Source organism: Dipodomys merriami, unplaced genomic scaffold, assembly GCF_024711535.1.
Source record: "Dipodomys merriami isolate MVZ:Mamm:240054 unplaced genomic scaffold, mDipMer1.0.p SCAF_264, whole genome shotgun sequence".
Classification (NCBI taxonomy): Eukaryota; Metazoa; Chordata; class Mammalia; order Rodentia; family Heteromyidae; genus Dipodomys; species Dipodomys merriami.
The window spans coordinates 1032501-1038208 of record NW_027204093.1 but is presented as its reverse complement, the minus strand read 5'-3'; positions in this window follow the sequence as shown (position 1 = coordinate 1038208).

Here is a 5708-nt window from a genome sequence, read left to right as displayed (position 1 = left end):
AACAGCAATAAGAGAAGTCCTATCTAAAAAAAGCCCAAGACCAGATAGATTTACATCAGAATTCTACAAGGCCTTCAACACAGAGCTCACACCAATACTACTCCAACTATTCAATGAAATTGAAAGAGAAAGTTCACTACAGAACTTACTCAATGAGGGCATCAAAACCCTCATCCCCAAACCAGGCAGGGACTCATCAAAAAAGAGAAGTTTAAAAACATTTCTTTGATGAACATTGATGCAAAACTTCTCAAAAAAATTTTGGTCAATTGACTTCAACAATTCATACAAAAAATAATACACCACGATCAAACAAGATTCATTTCAGGGATGCAAAGTTGGGTCAATATACGCAAATCAATTAATATAATACATTGCAACAAGAGCAAGTATAAGAACCACATGGTTATCTCAATTACTTGAGAAAAAGCATTTGACAACATCCAACAATCCCTTTATGATGAAGGTTCTGGAAAAATTAAGAATGCAGGGAACATTCCTCAATAGAATAAAGGCTGTATAATGCAAACCTACAGCCAGCATTATACTTAATGGTGAAAAACTTCTTTAAAAAACCTCTTAAATCAAGAAGGGGACAACGGATTGCTGGGTCATGGGGAAGCTCTATGTGGAGGCTTTTGAGGAAACTCCATACTACTTTCCTAAGTGGTTGAACAAATTTACACTCCTACCAACAATGCAGTAAGGTTCCCTTCTGTCCACATCCCCTCCAGCATCTGTTGTTATTAGAGTTCTTGATATTAGCCATTCTAACTGGAGTGAGGTGGTATCTCAATGTTGTTTTGATTTGCATTTTTTTATGGCTAGGGAGGTTGAGCATTTCTTAATGTAAGTATTGGCCATCCTTCTTTCCTCTTCAGAGAAGTTTCTCTTTAATGCTTTAGGCCACTTATTTATTGGGCAGTTGTTTCTTTGAAGATTTGTTGTTGGGGGATTTAATTTTTTGATTTCCAAGTATATTTTAGATATGAGACCCTTGTCCATTGTATGGCTAGTGAAGATCTTCTCCCAATCCGTGGGCTTTCTATTGATCTTACTATCTATGACCTTTGCCATGCACAAGCTCTGCAATTTCATGCAATCCCATTTGTCCAAACTTTCTTTGATTTGTCGTGTTTCTGGGTCTCCATTAAGAAAATTTCGGCCTGTGTGCCATTTACCCAAATGTTCACAAAGAAGACCACACTAAAGCTACCAGCAGGACTATGTTTATTGTAGCATTATTTACTATAGCGAAGATATGGAACCAACCCAGATGCCCCTCAGTAGATGAATGGATCAAGAAAATGTGGTATATATACTCAATTGAATTCTAAGCCTCCATGGGAAAGAATGACATTGCCCCATTTTGTTAGGAAATGGAAAGGCTTGGAAAAAATTATATTAAATGAAGTAAGCCAGGCCCAAAGAAACATACGTCCCAGTATCGTGTATATGTCTGAGTCAAGCAGAAAAGGTCAGATAATTTGATGTTAGGGAAATGAACCCTAAGATATTAATTCAAATGTTATTTTTTCCTTCATGCGATTGTTTCTAACACAATTGTAAAATTATTTCTTTGTTGCTTTGTATGTCCTTCCCTCACAGTATAATCCCTGCTTTCACTGTATAATTTGTATAGGGGAAGGGAAAACAAATCGTTTAAATACGGATACACGTGGACCCATTGCAACAATGAGCTGTAAAAGTCGTTATGTCGAAAAAGAACGTTATAACTTTGGTGAGGGGGGGTTTGGGTGGGGGCCGAGGGGAGGATGGGAAGGGATGGGAAGGGGAAACAAAGGAGGAGATTACAATACTTGATAGAAATGTATTCATTATCTTGCCCATGTAATTGTAACCCATCTGTAAATATTTTTACAATAAAAAAAGAAAGGGACAAGGATGTCCACTCTCTCCAGTTTTTTTCAATTTAGTATTAGAATGCCAAGCTACAACAATAAGACACGGTGCAAACATAAAATGGATCCAAATAGGGAAAGATTAAGTAAAACTAGCCCTCTTTGTAGATGACATGATCTTGTATGTAAAGAATCCCATGAAATCCACTCCCAAATTACTCATAGTGATTCAAAACTTTGGCAAAGTTGCCGGTCATAAAATTACAACTCAAAGACAACAGCTTTTCTCTAATCCAACAATGAGAAAAGTGTGGCTTAAACCAGGAAAACAATTCCATCTATAATAGCCCCCCCCCAAAAAAAACACCTAGGAATTAATAAAAAATGAAGGACCTTTTTGATGGAAACATTTTGATTTTTGTCAGTCATGGGTCTTGAACTCTGGGCCTGGGTGCTGTCCCACAGGTCTTCAGCTCAAGGCGAGCTCTCTATCACTTGAGGCACAGCACCACTTCTGGTTTTCTAGTGGTTTATTGGAGATTAGAGTCTCACGGACTTAACTTCCCTGGCTAGCTTGGAACCATGATCGTCAGATCTCAGCCTCCTGAGTAGCTAGGATTACAGGCATGAGCCACCAGTGCCCGGCTGATGAAAACTTTAAAAACCTGAAAAAAAATCAAAACAGTACCTAGAAAGTGGAAAAACCTCCCATGCTCCTGGATTGGAAGGATCCACATTGTGAAAATGGCAATACTTGCCAAGGCTATCTACAAATTCAATGCAATACCTATCAATATTCCAACCTTATTCTTCAAGGAAGTAGAAGAGGCAATCCAAAAATTCATACAGAATAATGAAAGATCCCGAATAGCAAAAATGATCAAAAATAGAAAGAAAATTGCTGGAGGAATATCAATACCAAATTTCAAACTCTACTACAACACCATTGTAATCAAAACACCTTGATACTGACACAAGAACAGACTTCAGGACCAATGGAATATAATTGAAAATCCAAAAATGAACCTACAGACCTACAGCCATCTAATATTCGATAATGGAGCTAAAAATTAGAATGGAAGAAAGACAGCCTCTTCAGTAAATGGTGCTGGCAAAATTGATTAATCACTTGTAGAAAACCAAAGCTACAACCTTATATATCACCCTGTACCAGAATCAACTCCAAATGGATCAAAGACCTCGGAGTCATAGCAGACACACTGAAAACATTACAGGATGGAGTAGGAGAAACCCTAGGTCTCCTTGGTGTAGGCCGAAATTTTCTAAATAGAGACACAGAAATAAAAGCAATCAAAGAAAGGTTGGACAAATGGGATGGCATGAAGTTGCAGAGATTCTGCATGGCAAAGGACATAGCTAGCAAGATCAATAGAAAGCCCATGGATTGGGAGAAGATCTCTAGCCATATCTAAAATATACCTGGAAATCAAAAAATTAAATCCCCTAACCACAAATCTTCACACAAACAACTGCCCAATAAATAAGTGGGCTAAAGCCTTAAAGAGAAACTTCTCTGAAGAGGAAATAAGGATGGCCAGTAGATACATGAAGGAATGCTCAACCTCCCTAGCTATAAAATAAATGCAAATCAAAACAACATTTAGATTCCACCTCACCCCTGTTAGTATGGCTATAATCAATAACCCTAACAACAGATTCTGGATGGTATGTGGACAGAAGGGAACCCTACTTCATTGTTGTTGGGCGTGTAAACTTGCTCAACCACTTTGGAATGTAGTATGGAGATTCCTCAAAAGACTCCACATAGAGCTGCCCTATTTCCCAGCAATACCACTTTTGAGCATTTACCCAAATGATACCAGCACGACTGTGTTTATTGCAGCATTATTTACCATAGGTAAGATATAGAACCAACCCAGATGCCCTTCAGTAGATGAATGGATTAAGGAACTGTGGTATATATGCACAATGGAATTCTATGCCTCTATCGGAAAGAATGACATTGCCCCATTTCTTAGGAAATAGAAAGACTTGGAAAAAATTTAATTAAGTGAAGTAAGCCAGCCCCAATGAAACATAGGTCCCATGGTTTCCCTTATTTGCAATTATGTATATTTGTGAGACAAGCAGAAACGGTCAGATAAATTGATGTGAGGTGAAATGAACACAAATATAAGTATTCAATTTTTTTTCTTTCTTGTGATTGTTTCTAACGTTTATAAGATGATTTCTTTGTTGCTTTGTTCGTCCCTCTCCGACAGTATAACCCTGTTTTCACTATATTTGATGTTGGTATTATTTGTGGAGGGGAAGGGAAAAAAAAACAAATAGTTTAAATAGGGATACAGATGGACCCATTGCAACAATGAGCTATACAAGTCGTTATGCTGAAAAATGAACTTTACAACTTTGGCCTGGGGGGGAGGTAGGGGGACACATGATGGGGGGATGAAAATGGATGTGAAAGGGAAACAGAGGAGGAGGCAACAATGCTTGATAAGAAATGTACTCATTACTTTGTTCATGTAATTGTAACCCCTCTGTACAGTATTTTCACAATTAAAAAAAGAAATATACTATGTAGAGAGCTGCGAGAGGCCGCACCTGGAAGATGGTGCCGGTTTCCGCCCTCCGCCTTCCCGATGGCGAGTGCTCTCGTGGAAAACAACTCCTGATATGGCTAAGGCAAAGAATCTGGCTTGCTTCCGCGCACCTGAACCTATTGGTGGTTCCACGTGGCGTATCAGGGTTGGCTACCCAGCGGGTGCTTAAGGCTGTGGGGAATTCTCCCCGGGGTTGGGGTCAGAAGATTACTCAAAGGTCCTGAATAAACGGCAGAGAGAAGAGTCCGGTGTCCTGTCTCCTTGCTGGTCGAGGCGGTAGCGACACGTGGTGGCCCGTACGGGGACTCAGCCATAACCCCAACAAGGACTCAGAACTCTCTGCGGTCAGGGTGGTGCACCGGTAAGTCCCCAGGTAAAAGGGGAATCCGCCACAAGAGCGGGGAGTAAGTTCCCAGGTAAAAGGGGAATCCGCCACAAGAGCGGGGAGTAAGTTCCCAGGTAAAAGGGGAATCCGCCACAAGAGCGGGGGGGATTTTTGCTCTTCTCAGTAGATAAAGAGAGAGTGAGAACCCGGGGCTAGTCAATAGAGTAGCCAAAAGTGAAAGTAAAAGTTTGTTTACCAGCTTTAAATGTTTAAAACATGGGCGCTTCTTCGCACCCAATTTTTTTGGCTCTCAATGAGCTACTGCACTCAAAAAAGTTAAAAATAAAAAACAGTACTTTAGAGAGATTTTTGAATGAATGTGACATCGTTGCCCCGTGGTTCGCTGTCTCCGGAAGCCTCACGGTGGCCTCTTGGGAGAAACTAGGGAGGGACCTAGATTTTGCCTCTGAACAAGGAACGCTTAAGAGCAGAGTGAGACCAATATGGAAACTGATAAGAGGCTGTCTCGAGGACCAGCGTTGCAGTGAGGCGGTAGAGAATGGTCAGGCCGCCTTAGAAATGCTGCAGGAAGAAAGATCAGAAAGGGCAGACAGCGAAAAGGAGGAGAGCAGGGGGGGGTCATACCCTGATTTTGCCGAACTAGAGACCTCTGAGTCTACAGACTCAGAGGAACTACAATCACTCATAGAACAAATAGAAAAAACAAAGATAAGAAAGAGGAGGAAAGGGAAGGAGAGAGAGGACCCAGATAAAGACGAGTGCACGCCCTCTGTGCACCGCCCCACACCTTCGGCCCCTCCGCTCTATGCGGAGGACCCTGGAAGTGGCAGCCCCGGCTGTTCTTTCAGCCCAGGTGTGTGGAAAGCGGTCAGAACCGAGTTACATCTAGCCTGTCCAATATTTCAGGATCCACAG